The sequence below is a fragment of the Sapajus apella genome, unplaced genomic scaffold (assembly GCF_009761245.1).
Source record: "Sapajus apella isolate SASKATOON/1434 unplaced genomic scaffold, GSC_monkey_1.0 scaffold10, whole genome shotgun sequence".
In the NCBI taxonomy this organism is placed as follows: domain Eukaryota; kingdom Metazoa; phylum Chordata; class Mammalia; order Primates; family Cebidae; genus Sapajus; species Sapajus apella.
The window spans coordinates 24887768-24903155 of record NW_022436950.1 but is presented as its reverse complement, the minus strand read 5'-3'; positions in this window follow the sequence as shown (position 1 = coordinate 24903155).

The window sequence follows — 15388 nt, the reverse complement described above, 5'->3', positions numbered from 1 at the left end:
TTGAGGAGCCTGAAGCTTGCACTCTTTTAGGATGTATTTTAAAAAAATAAAATAAAATAAAATAAAAAAAAGAATACAGCCTCATCTTCCTGAGTAGGTGGGACTACACCAGACCCAGCTAGTTTATTTTGTTATTTTATTTTTGTACAGACAAACTCTTACTACGTTGCCCAGGCTGGTCTCTAACTCCTGTCTTCTAGCAATCCTCCTGACTTGGCTCCTAAAATTATAGGTGTGAGCCACTGTGTCCACCTCTTGTCTTGTATTTTCTTTTTTCTTTTTTTTTTTTTTTTTTTTCCCCCTGAGAGAGAGTCTTGTTCTGTCACCCAGACTGGAGTGCAGTGGTGCGATCTCGGCTCACTGCAACCTCCACCTCCCAGGTTCAAGCAATTCTCCTGCCTCAGCCTCCTGAGTAGTTAGGACTGCAGGCACGCACCACCACGCCAGGCTAATTTTTTGTATTTTTAGTAGAGACAGGGTTTCACTATATTGGCCAGGCTGGTCTCAAACTCCTGACCTCAGGTGTTCTGCCCACCTCAGTCTCTCAAAGTGCTAGGATTACAGGCTCTTGTACTTTGATTTACTCCTTTATCATGCTTAAGTGCCTCATAGTAGCTTCCTGAGAAGATATTCAAAAGGATAAATTGTTTTTGCAAGTCTCAACATTCCACTGTCCTGTCTCCTCACACTTGATTGGTAAGTTCGGGTTTCGAATTCTGGCTTAAGACCTAGAGTCTTGAAACCATTTCTTCAAACAATTCTTCTACCACATTGCTACGCAAAGGGCCCAGTGTTGGTCTCCAAACTATCTGTCATCCATCTGCGATTGAGACGAAAATCAGAATCACTATTACAGAAACTGAGATTAAACATTTTGATATTTTTATACTAATTTGACAGAGTCTATTTAATTTTATGTCTTTTGAAACTGATAATAAATTTTGTAGGCTTTAAAAAATTCAAAATTTGGTTCAAAAGTAAATATCCATTTAGAGTAAGAGAAATCATACCAAATTTTAAATATTTAGTGCTAGCAAATATCACAAACCACAAAACATATTTTAATTAACTAATTGATGAGCCTTTCCACCTTTCCAATACTCCTTCCCCTTAAGTTTTTTCCCCCACAGAATACCCTTTGATTGCCTTTCCACGTGACAAAAATTTTCTAATATTTTCTATGAAAAGAGAATTTATAATTCAATCTTTAGCATGCTGACAATTTTTTTACTGACAATTTACAAAAAGTGCCTATAGGGCTGTTGTTGAATTTGGCGAAACCACTATTATGTTTTATTCATATATGAGCTGTAGGATTTTAGAGCATTTTAAATATTTCATTACAGCTACTAATCTTAAACACTCTTTGAATCGAAAAGTCTCTAGCCAGGGCCTTGGAAATGGTCTGTGAAAATGAGGGGCCTAATGTTTTATTCACGTCATCCTAGATCCACCTTGCACAGACTTTTAATAAGTTAACTTCCCTAATCAACCCACCACCTAAATAACTCCTTTTACTTCTGTGGGAGAGGACAAAGGTATGGTACACAGAATCCAGGAGAGTTAAGGAAAAATTCCTCCGGATGGAAACCAAATGAAGAGAATCATTGTCCCCCTGAAAGAAGAGTGACCTCCGGGGTTGTCTGCATATGGAGAAATGTACAAGGTGAACTGAAGTCACAGGACAAGATTCCCTTTTTTCCATTGATCTAAAAAGCATGATGTTTCTGCTTCTGAAACTGGAAAGGCCCAGCAGGGCCCAGTGTCACTTTGTAGCTTGTGAAGTAAGGCAAAGATGCTTCCTGTGGTGTTGAGCTGCAAAGACAGCTTGCTAACTTTGTGAGTCTTGGCTGCTCAAAAATAGAGTACTGAAGTCCCTGGGTAGATATATCGTGGGTGAGAATGATCATTTGGACAAAATTCAAAATGGATTTTTATTTTTATTTACTTCTGAAGCAGCAAGTAAGCAGACAAAAAGTAAATGCAAGAGACAAAGATACAAAGACTGATACAAACAAATAGCATTGCCTCCCTTGTTACCACTTACGGGTGCAGCTGAGGTCCGCAGTGAACTAACAACCACTGACAAGAGCTCGTACTCTGGGCTTGCCATCTTTTATACCTCCAGCCCCATCAGCACCCAGATACACATTATTTCATATATGAAAATGATGATTACGCTACTTAGAGAATGTATGTCTGCACTGCAGGTTTTAAATATCCTGCCAGGTCCACACAGACAATCTCTCTTTACAAACACCTGATTCATGGACTCAAAAGTCTTCCATGTTTGTCCATTCAAGGACAGAGTGCCTAGACTTAGAAAATATTGCGCTAATTTTTGTAACGTAAATTAATAGATAAGCTTGCAGCTTACAGGATTATAAGATAGAAAGTGACACGTACATGCATGAGAAAGAAAAAAGCTTACCTGGCACAGTATTTTCTTTTAACCTGATAGTTTAATAAATAGCTGCTGAAACAAACATCTGTTTACAAACTGTTTTTATCAGTGTTTGTCTCCTTCCAAAAAGCAAATAGGAGCGAGAGAGCTCATATCTTGTTGGGGAACTCAGGCACAGCTTAATGAAGCAGGTAGCATTTTGAACGGGTCTTGAAGGATGGAATTTGACAGATGACATATTTCAGGAAGAAATTCCAGATGGAGAGAACCTCATTAGCAAAAGACACAAATGTAAGAAATCATGAAGCGTGTTTGGAGAAAAGCAGTGAAACAGTTTAACTGAACTGAGGTATGCTTGAGGGGCAAAAACGAAACTGAAAGTTTAGAAGTGAAGTGTGAAGCTGAAGACGGGATTTCACATTTCATGGCTGCCCAGCAATGTGGGCACCATGAAAACTTTTGATGAGGACATGATCGGGATGTACTTTAAGAAGACGAATCTGCCGACAAGAATGCAACTAGTACTAAAGAAGAGTGTGACCACAGATCCATGCGCCCAGGTAGAGTATTAAAACAATAATTTAAGTACAAAGGATCAAATAACTAGGACGGTAGGTCTGGAAATAGAAAGGAGAGAATGAATGTGAGGACAAGATAAGGGAAGCTTCTGCCAAAGGCTCAAGTGGGAGAATCTATGAGCAGGGAAATAGGCAGGACAGTACAAAGTGGAGAGAGTATCACCTAAGAAGCTGTGAAGTTTGAAATCTGGAATCATCAAGGTAAGCTTGCTGGGAGCATTCAACATAGTTTCCATGGGTTGATTCTCCAATATGCTCAGCAGACCAATGGCTGAATAGGTCTGGGCATTTGGAAGTCACCTTCGAACCTAACCTGTAAGCGCCATACAAACAGGAACAGTGCTCATTTTCTTCACCATTGAATACTCAGTGCATAATCTGGTACCTACTAAGAGCAGTTATTTAAGAAATTACATTAGATAGGCCAGGCGTGGTGGCTCATGCCTGTAATCCTAGCACTTTGGGAGGCTGAGGACAGCAGATTACCTAAGGTCAGGAGTTCGAGACCAGCCTAACCAGCATGGAGAAACCCCATCTCTACTAAAAATACAAAACATTTGTCAGGCATGATGGTGCATGCCTTTCATCTCAGCTGCTCTGGAGGCTGAGGCAGGAGAATCACTGGAACCCAGGAGATGGAGGTTGGGATGACTGGAAATTGTGCTACTGCACTCTAGCCTGCTCAACAAGAGTGAGACTCCAAAGAAAGAGAGGGGCAGGGAGGGGGAGGGGGAGAGGAGAAAGAGAGAGAGAGACAAAGAAAGGAAAGGAAGGAAGGAAAGAAGGAAGGAAGGAAGGAGAAAGAAAAAGAAAGAAAGGAAAGGAGGAAAGAAAGAAAGAGCAAGAGAGAAAGAGAAAGAAAGGAAAGGAAAAAAAGGAAGGAAGGAAGGAGGGGAGGGACAGAGAAAGAGGGGGAGAGAGAGAGGGAGGAAGGGAGGGAGGGAGGAAGGAAGGAAGGAAAAGGAAAGAAACGAAGGAAGGTTGGGTAAAAGAATAAAAATTATAGTTGAATCAGTGGAAAAGATTAAAACAGCAAAGTGTAGTAAGTTTAAAAATAGGGAAATGGATCAAAGGCAAAACATTAAATAACACCTACAAATTATACTTTGCAAGAGCAACACACCTAAGAGCAGCAGTAGTACTTAGACCGTGTTGTAATATAACAATAATTCCTAACAGAGTAAGCAAATTATAACTCACATGCTTATAAGTTCAGTGGAAGATAGGAGAGAATTTGTACCTAGAATATTTCTGGGCTTTGGGAACAAACATTGCGACATTAGTAGTTGATGCCGTTTATTAAGTTATTTGTAGAAAAGGATGGGGTAGATTGAGTCTCCCCCATATTCATTCTCAGTATCACAATTTCTGGGGACTTTGTAGAGGTTAAAGAGGAGATGAGTAAATATCATAATACCAGAATGATTTTCTCAAAAACGTAGCTTAAAAGCCTTCAATGACTTCCCATTACACTTAGAAAAACTCCAAACTCTTACACTGTGTACATTTTGTCCTGCAGTGTCGGTTCTGTGTCAACCTCTCCCATCCCATTTTGTGCCTCCAATGTCCTGTAGCCATGACACCCTAGACGCACCTACCATCTTTAATTTCCCCAAATGAACTCTTCTGTTTCTGTTTTGTTTTTGTTTTTTTTTTTTCTGATTGGAACACCCTCCCCAAACCACCACTTCTTTCTTACCCCCTTGCATTATCAGCTTAACTCCTACTCATTCTTCAATCTCAGTTCAAATATTACCTCTCTGGGGAAGGCTTTCACTTCCCCTTAGTTTAGGTCAGAATCCCATTATTTTCTATTAGAGTTCCAGATATCCTCCCTTTACAGCCTTTATCATAGTTTATAATTAGATACTAATATGTCTGCTTTTAAAGTGTCATTCTCTGCCAATCTACCATCATTTCCATAGGGATACTGTCACATAATTTTTTTTAATAACAATAACAATGACAGCTAACTTTCTCATCTATATGAAGCATTTACCAAGTGCATACATGAGTTGAAGGCAGTAGAATGTAGTGTAAAAAGCATGGACTTGGAAACTGATAGCCTGGGGACAAACCTCAGCTTTATCACTTTATTCCATGTGTGAACTCTGGAAAAGTATTGAATTCTCTGTGTCCAAGGCTCCCCATCAACAAAATGAATAATAATGTAGAGTTGTGTGATTAAGTAACTGAAAACCAGAGAGACTGATTAACTGCTCAAGTTCTTAAAGGTATAAGACAAAGAGCTGAGAACCAAACCCAGGCAACCTGCAATTCCTATAAAACACCATATGAAGGAAAAAATATACATAATATATATAATACAGAAATTACTTCCAACTCTATAATTACTGTGTAGATAGACAGAAACATCCATACACACCTGCACCTCTTGCTTACACCCCACCCTGCTTCCTCCTCTTCTGCAAAGCACTGAGTAGACTGCTAGGCCTAAACCCATGGGAAAATATTCCCAGAAGCAAACTCAGGCCAAGATTATCTTTCGCACCAATGCTGTAGAGTCAAAAATAGAAAAGAAAGACCAACAATCATGGATGTCCTGTTGTGAAAGGCGACAAACACTCCTGCACTAGTATCTTGCTTTTCACTGGAATGTCACTTCACTGACAGATTTCAAATGGCACTTCTTTGCATGTGCACACCAATATGCTTCATTTGATATTTATCACTCAATAAACACATGAAAGTTTGCAAAAAGTTTGGATTCAATGATCCTTGATGACAAAGCATTTGTGACCCAGTCATTTTCCAGACCTAATGATATTTTGCTCCAATAGCCTAATGCTACAGCTCAAACAAGGCAAGGAACCCATGAAACACCATAGGACATGTACAGTCATGGTGGGAATAAAAGATATAATCAAGCTAAGCATTGAGGGACCACTCAGATTGTCCTTTGCTCTTAAGTTATCCTCACTGCTGCTCCTTTCAGTTGAACTGCATGTGAATGGGTCCTGGAGTCTCCTATTTTATATAGGAGTAGCTGACAGTGATTGTGTGCCCTGGAAAACTTTGATAAGCAATAGCATCCAGAGTATCATCATGAAAAAACAGCATTTCCTTCATTTTCTAAATAACTGCTAGGAAGCACCTCTGCTTCTAAAAGCATCAGTCTCACGAGAACATTCACAAATAAACCTACGCATTCTGAGAACCACACAATGAACTGTGCTAAGATTTGAAACAAATATTTCAAAGCAGGTTTTAAAATCTGAAAACTGAGCAATGTTGAGTTCACAAATTCCCATTTGTAGGTTTTGAAAAACAAAAGAGGTAAACTTTGCTGCATAAATCCCATAAGAACTCCAGAGAACAGGAAAATGAAAGATTTATTTGGGGAATACGTTGTTAATTTGCCAGTTTTGAGTTTTCAGAATGCGTATGTCTCACGTCGCTAGTGTATACTAGATTATATATATATGAATGTGGTTTACGGTTTCCTTTTGATGTTGTTAGTATTTGTTTCTTGTTGTGTCATTTAAAGAAGAAAATGAAAAACACTATCCTGTATGTTTCTCTTTTCCAAAAGGCAAATTGGCAAACATTCCCTTGTCACCCCTTCCAGGTAGAGGTCCTAAACCCCAACAGAGTAGTTTACATATTAAATTGATAACAGGAACCTCTATGGAAAAGGAAAGGCAAGCTAAAATATACCCTGGGGGAATTCTAAGGTGCAGAAAAGTGATCTTATTTCTGTGTAACCAGAACATTCATATTAACAGTGAGTTAGCGGTGCTTCCTTAGCAAGCAGCTCTTCTCCCCAGGGTGTTCTCACGGGACTCTCTATCCCGCTTTGGTTCTGATTCTGTTTCCTGACTTTGAAATTCAGGCATCAGATCGTTAGCATTTTTCTGCAGATTCCTCCTTTTCTTTACAGATCAGAAAGAGTAGGGACTCATCCTCCAATTGTGATATATACTTGGTTCCATAGTTACACAGGGATTTCCGTTCCTTCTCTCTCCCTCCATTAAAAATTGTTTTCCTTCTATTTCCCCCATCCTTGTAGGTATGCTGACTTACACCATTTCCAATACTGACAGCCTTAGATCCCTGAATTTTGGGAGCTTAGGTATCATGAATTAGGTTAAGCAAAAAATAATTAGTATTTTTAAGTGCATATATAAAGTTTCCAGAAAAACACAACCCACCAGATGAGATACTGCACTCCATTCTGCCACGATTAGGATTTCCACTCTCATGAGAACAGCTTTGCACAACTCATTCTTATTTTAGTGGTCCATGCCTTTGGAAATTTGTAGAAAATATATGAGTAACTATTGTAATTAATGATAAATAACATGTGATGCATTGTTCACAACAGTAGATTTTTATGTGTTACAATGTGTCTTTATTTTTAAAGTGTTTCAGTGAACAACAATTAAGATCACCCCATTTTGCACACCATAAAAATCATTCTAGGCCAGGTGTGGTGGCTCACACCTGTAATCCTAACATTTTGGGAAGCTGAGGCAGGTAGATCATGAGGTCAGAAGTTACAGACCAGCCTGGCCAACATAGTGAAACCCCATCTTTACCAAAAATACAAAATTAGCTAGGCATGTGGTGCACGCCTATAGTCCCAGCTACTTGGGAGGCTGAGGCAGGAGAATCACTTGAACCCAGGGGGCAGAAGTTGCGGTGAACTGAGATTGTGCCACTGTACTCCAGCCTGGGCAACAAAGTGAGACTCTCCCTCAAAAGAAAAAAAAAAATCATTCTATAAAGCTCTCATACATGTTGGAGCACAAGCAAATATATATTGAATAATTTTGGGATTATGAGAAGTTGATTCTGTTTCCTGATCTCTGTTTTGGCTTCTTGAAGGCAAATCAAGTCTGTGCGAAATGGACACAAGGAGTTTTTTTTGTAAGAAGAGAGAATGTGCACCAACTCATTCAAAAACTGCCAATGGAGATTGTTGCTAGAACATATTGTAAATTCATTTCAATCTGTGTTATTCTTTTACCTCCTCAAGAATTGCATCTTATGACAGGTATGCACAAATAAATAATTCCCAATATTGGAAAAATATGTCTTTATCCGTTTGAACTTCAATGCACTAAGAATGTTAAATCTGAAATAGTGTTTTAACATTTATTCATCCCAATCATTTTATAGATGAGAAAGTGAAGTCCCAAAGAGAGAAGTTGTTTTACAGACAGTAACACAGTAGTAAAACACATAAAATCATACAGCATTAGAACACCTAGAACATTATAATAAAACTTTTTGGTAAAGATAATAAATTGAACCCATGTGTTCTCTTTATACCACTAAAATATTAGTAAAGATGTTCAAATATAAACTGATAATAGCAAAGATAGTAGGAAAGGAGACAGTATATAGATGAGAGATGCCACAGATTGCTAGAAATTAGAGGCGGATGAGGAAGGGATAATTCGTGGAACAAGACAGAGGTAGCCAGTATTCTCAGTTAACATATGTGACAGACGGCAGGAGGCAAGGAAGTCTCAAAGTAGCCAAAGTCCAGTAGACCCAGAGAAAAACCAGCCCAGCACATAGCAGTGGAACAGATGGTTTTTGAAGGGAAGGTTCCTGGAAATAACGGTGAATGCCAGTAAAATGGAGCTTTGGAGGATGAGGGGAGGGGGCGTCTACTATGACAAGATGGAAATAAAGCCAATTTGTAATGCCTGAAAAATTAATTGCTATACAAAGAAGAATATAATCATAGCTAGCAATCAGACCTAACCTAAAACTAGATATGATAAAATTGTTAAAATTGTTGAGAACTCAATTCACCAATTTGTTTAACATTCTGTGTACACAGAAGATTGTTCTATGCACAAAGAACGGCTGGAATTACAAGTAAACAAGAAAAGGTCCTTGTTCTCCAGGAGCTTGGGTCTGGTGAGGAAGAGAAACATACACATCTCATAACAGATGATGGCTTGAAATAATTTTTCAGCTTCACAATGATGCAAAAGCAGTATGTATCCAGTAGAATCTGTGCTTCCAGTATTCATACAACCATTCTGGTTTTCGCTTTCAGTATTCAATCAATTACATGAGATATCCAATGATTTGTTTAAAAATAAATATTGTATGAGACTATTTGGCCCAACTCTAGACTAATGGAAGTGTTCTGAGCATGTTTAGGCAGGCTAATCTAAGCTATGATGTTTGGCAGGTTAGGTGTGTTAAATACATTTTCAACGTACAATGGGAAGTAACCCCATCATAAGTCAGGGAGCATCTGTACAATAGAAATCAAACTAACATATATTGTATGAGAATGGTTCAAACAACTTGCGGTAGCTCAAAAAGAGAAAATTCAGATGGTAGAATCTAGAAACATTTTATATCAGGCTTTAGCCTTCAAAGACAGACAGGAGTTTGAAAATTAAGAAATGATGGTGGAAAAGGCTTTCACAAGGAGAGCATAGGGACAGCTAAGTCATTGATGCTAGGAATAACACTCATGTTTAGGAATGGTGAGCGTGGGACAATGAGCAGGAACTTGAGATGACTCAAGGCTTGCTCTGGAGAACACAAATTCCAGATCATGAAGAGCCTGGAATCTCAGAGAAAGGAATTTGGATATATTTAATCTCTACTGATTTATACCCAATAAAAATGCATGTATTTTAAGGGAATAGTTTGGTGAGAATTTTGTTTGTTGCTTTTTCTTGAAGACAGAGTCTCGCTCCATCACCCAGGGTGGAGTAACAGTGGTGCAGTCACTTGCTCACTGCAGGCTTGACCTCTCCAGTCTCAGGTGATTTTCTTGAGTAACTGGGACCACAGGTGTACACTGCTAAACCTGGCTAATTTTTATGATTTTGCAGAGATGAGGTTTTGCCATGTTGCACAGGTTGGTCTCAAATGGCTCTGTTCAAGCAATCCACCTGCTTCAGCCTCTCAGAATGTTGGAATTACAAACATAAGCCATTGAGTCCTGCCAGTTTGACGACTTCTGAAAAATGTATATATTTATGTAACCAGCATCATAATCAAGATCCAGAACATTTCCATCATTTTTTCCCAGTTGGTCCCTATACTTCCTACCCAAGCAACTACTGATCTTATTTCTATCACTGTAGATGAGTTTTGCCTGTTCTACAAATGTAAATGGAATTATATAGTATGCACATTTTTGTATCTGGCTTAATTTACTCAGCATAATGTTTCTTGTGCTTCATTTTGCTTTGCTTCTCTCTGCCTGTATACTTTGAAAGGAGGACTTTTGAACAGAACTTGCCCACTCTCACAGATTCTGTCGTCAACCTCTGTCTTGGTTATCTACTATGGTGTAACAAACCACCACAGAATTTAGTAACTTAAAACAGCAATGAACAATATTGCAGTAAGCAATATAATATTTATTCTCCTTAGAAATTAGCCACTTGGGCAGGAATTTATTGGAATGGCTCATGTGTGCTCCACATGACATTGGTGGGGCAGTTCAACTGGGGCTGAAGTATTCACTTCCAAGACGACTTAGCCATGTCACCAGTCAGTTAATGTTGGTTTCTGGCTGACAGCTTGGCCAGGGCTGTCAGTCAAAGGCCTTAGTTTCCCTTTATACAGGCCTCTCCACAAGGCTGCTTGAGCTTCCCCTCAGCATGACGGCTAGATTCCAAGAGTGTGTGCTCCAAGAGGCAGGAAATAGAAGTGGAAGCTGCTGGTCCTTTTAAGGCCTGGTCCAAGAAGCTGGCACATCATTTTTACTATATTTCATTAGTCAAGCCATAACAGAGCTTATCTTACCAGAATGTAGGTATAGAGACATGGACTTTACCTCTAGGGGGAAAGAGTATCAAAAAATTTTAAATCTTTTCATTTAAGGGAGAGGCCTTTTAAATAAAAGATTTATTCAACAGCAAAGGCAACCTGCACTAAGTTGCCTACACAAATTAATCTACTCTTCTTGCCAGACATTTGATGAAAATAAATGCAGAAAAGAGAATGATCAAGATGGACATACAATAATGCTGGGAGAAAGAGAAGTGATACAAGTTGTTGAAAACAACTTTTCTACTCTAATTTGAATTAAATTCTAATTAACCTATAATTATTGCCACAAATACTAGAAAGCATATTAAATCCATGAAATAAGAATAGGTTGCTGTTCAAAAAATAGAGATCTGAGAACAAAAAAGGATTCCTGGAAGTTATATATTTAATTACTAAAATATAAAATTCACTAGAGAGATTGACTCTTAGAATGAATATGACTGAAGACCAAGTTAGACATCTGAAAGATAACCCAAAAATAAATCACATTGAATGTAAGGCTAAAAGACAAAATGATGAAGCAGAGAAAAATTAAAGCACACAGAAGCTATATCCAGAAGGCACAACATCTGTCTACGAGGCATTCCATAAGGAGGACAGAGAGAGAATTAAAGGAAAGGCATGAGCAAGATATGAAAAAAATTTCCCTAAAATGAGTGCATGGATTTTCAGATGGAAAAGTTGCCAGTGTCGACAAGAGAAAATGACAAAGCCAGAATCTGATGAAATTTCTGAATTTTAAGTTTGAAAAGAACGCTGTGGAATCCAGAGGAAGAAAACTATCTAATAGTATAAAATAATCACATAAAGTCAACATTAACATTACTAACACTGAATTCTAAGAGAAAAAATGAATGTCATTCGATGTCCAAGGAAAAAAGACATGAATGCATAATTTTATGTCTAGCCAAACTATCAAGTCAATATAAATAGTTACATCTTTAGAGGACTTAGAAAACTTATACTCCAAGACCCTTTCTGAAAATAGCACTTCAAGTTATCTTCTAGCAAAAGGAAAAAGAAATTCAAGAAAAATAAATGAGACCTATAAAACAGTAAAACCAACTTAAAAGTGCAATGAGATGATATCCCAGGATTATGTTAGCAAATCAGGCTAGATTATATTAATAAGTTAGAAGCCTCTAGAAGAATAATTCAATGACTTTGCTTAAAGAATGTCGAAAAATCTTAAGGGTTCCATGAAAAAAAAGGATTTAGAAAATTGTTTGAAAATTTGAGACAAGCTCTATAATGAAGTCATCATCCAAATATGAAGGCAACTACTGAGTAAAAGAAAGAAAAATCCATTTGATCCTAAGACTGATAATTTCTCCTTCAAGTGGCACAGATTTAGAGACATAGCATTGCATTTCCGTGTCTTTGGATTTAATCATAAACATCCTAGTTTAGTTCTGTAATGAAGAAAACCTACATAATCATAGCATATTATGTACTGTTTACTGTTTTGATTTTTATAATCAACGTATGGACAAATCTTAAAGCCTGGAATGAATCTCACTCTTTCTCATTTCACTCTTTTGCTCTCAAATACATATATTTTATCTATCAGTATAGAAAAATCAAAAACGATATTTATATTCTATGTACATGTGAATGACACACACACACACACACACACACACACTCACACACACACACACACTTCCTTACATACGTCGCCTCTGTAAAATCAGTGTATTAGGCTGGGCACAGTGGCTCAAACTTGTAATCCCAACACTTTGGGAGGTCAAGGCTGACAGATCACTTGAGCCCAGGAGTTCAAGACAAGGTTGAGCAACAGGGTGAAACCCCATCTGTATCAAAAAATTCAAAAATTAACCAGGCGTGATGGTGACATGTGTAGTCCCAGCTACTTGGGAGGCTGAGGTGGAAGGATCGCTTGAGCCTGGGAAGTTGAGGCTGCAGTGAGCCATGACAGTGCCACTGCACTCCAGCCTGGGCAACAGAGCAAAGAAAGAAAAAAGGAAAAACATCTGTACAATGACTGGGCAGAAGGAGTGAAAGAGACTTGGGAGAGTATACTAATTCCCTAATTTTATAAAACTAGACCCTACTTAAGATTAAAGTTCAAAATCTAGAGGTTTAGTATTTAATTTGTGGTTCTAAGGAAACAAAACTAAGAAAACAAATTTTAAAAAATTCAGAAAGCAGTGGCAAGTGACATACATACACTAAATTCCTCTTTGTTTTTTCTAGTGGTTAGTATACAAATGTTACTTAAAGTCATTAAATCAAGAAATAGGGGTATAAACATAGCATTATTGAGGTAATCAACTTTTTTGAGGTGGTAGAGTGAGAAGGGAGCTCAGGAGACACCCAATTGCTCCCAGGAAGGGGCAAGAGCTCTTTTGAGGCAGTTTTCTTGAGTGGGAGGCAAGCTCTTCTGGCTGAGCAGCTGGAGGATAGGGCACGGCAGTCCCGGGGCAGGGCTCTGTGTGACAAACCCCAGCCTCCACTACAGGGAGTGGCTGGATTGCTATTAATAACTCCCACTTCATAGAAAGGGAATTCAATCATTGGGGTTTGTTGTACATAGATTTTCTATCTTATTTGGTAGCTATGAGGTGTTTTTTCTCATTTACATTAAAAATATTACTGTTAGAAATAGCACAGAAATATTTTCAAATCATTCTTTCTAGCATAAATATCTTTTTGTAATAGACTCTCTGTAAAACCATATGCAATTAGAATATATTTGCTCAAACTCTCCAAAACATAAGGCATATTTCTCTTCTTATGCAAAATGAACCTTTTAAAATGTATGAAAGCCTCATCACTTCCAATTACAAATTCTGTTAAATTTATTCTACTTCTACTCTGTATCATGAAAAAATAGTAGGTATATTTAATTCCACAACTTCTTTGCCTAAAGGTTACAATATAATTTTATTAATTCTGTTTCTACTAAATGGGATTTATAATTAATGTAACAGAAGATGAGTTGACATTCGTTTTTATTCTATGATTTTTAGAATAATGCCTTTGTAGTTTTATAAAAATAATACATATTCATAAAATCTTCAACAATTACAGGAAAGTATAAAGAATAAGACAATCAATCACTTAAAAGAGCACCACTCAGAAATAACTGCTGTTAACATCACTCTAGATTATCTCTCCATACAGATGCACAGGTAGATGGATGGAGAGAGAAAGAATGAGCGAGCAAAAGAGGTAATAGAAAAACATTTGTATAAATGGAATTATGTGAACATATTGCTTTATAAAATCGCTTATTTTTACAACAGAGTAATGATTGTATGTCAAATTTGTATAATTATTTGTGACAATAATCCAGTCACTTAGTATCTCATCAAAATCATTGTGCTTATAATCTATAAGCTTTTTCCAGTTTAATTTTAAACAACCTGATTTATCTAATGTTTTATAATAAAAGCATACCTAACATATATTAAACATTTACAATGTGTCAGGCACCACATTAACTACTTTTAAAAGGATTGGCTCATTCAGTGTTTCCAATACAGCCATAAAAACCTTAGTCCTAACAGAAAGGTTAAGCCACATGTTCCAGACCACACAGCTAAGTATCTGACTGGATCTAAACCCAGGCATTTGGAGTCTTAAGCACTACACAATCTGTAAATCGCTCATTAAAATAACCCACTTTCAGGACCAAGCAATTAGTCATGATTTTTTTCTTATTTGAATTTAAAGTATCTTAAATGCACAATATCCTGGCAAATTCAGTAATTACTAAGAATGTACTAGCTCTCAGACACTGATAAATAAATTTTAAAAAAAGAAAAGGAAATAAATGTTTGTGTAAGGGATCTTATAAAGAAACAAAGTAATAACCACAGGAAGCTGCTTGTATATTTGTATTACATTTATACTCACTGATTAGAAAATAAGATGTGATTTATTTCTTGTTTTTTTTTTCTACACATAATATGTAAATACGCATTGTTTTTTGTAAAATTGAGAACAGAGTTTCTATTCCATTCTGTAGTCGGCTTCTTTTTCACATAACGTTATAGATTTGCATTTCCTATGTCATTAAACAATCTTAAAAAATAATTCTTAGTAGCTCTTTGGATGTAATATTAATGACTACATTCTGGCATATAGTTGAGCCAGAAAATATTTTTATTAGTCCCCAATTGTTTAATGTTTATACTTTACCTTTTCTTCTATTATAAAACAATGTCTTTAATAAACTATAGGAAAGTCCTAGGACAGAAATAATTCGACTTTTTCAATTATTCAAGAAAAGAGAGGAGGAAAATATATTCAAGCAAAGAGACTCTGACACTTTGAATCCCAAACTCATCTGCAAAATATGACTTTCGAGTTTAGCTAGTGTCTTCTCCACTTTCATACTTGCTATTGCCCTGGCTGGAGTACAGTGGCACAATCTCTGCTCACTGCAAACTCCACCTCTCGGTTCACGCGATTCTCCTGCCTCAGCCTCCCTAGTAGCTGGGATTGCAGGCATGCACCACTTCCAGCTAATTTTTGTATTAGAATACAGACAGGGTTTCACCATGTTGGCCAGGCTGGTCTCGAACTGCTAACCTCAAGAGACCCACCCACCTCAGCCTCCTGAAGTGCTGGGATTATAGAATTATAGATATGATTG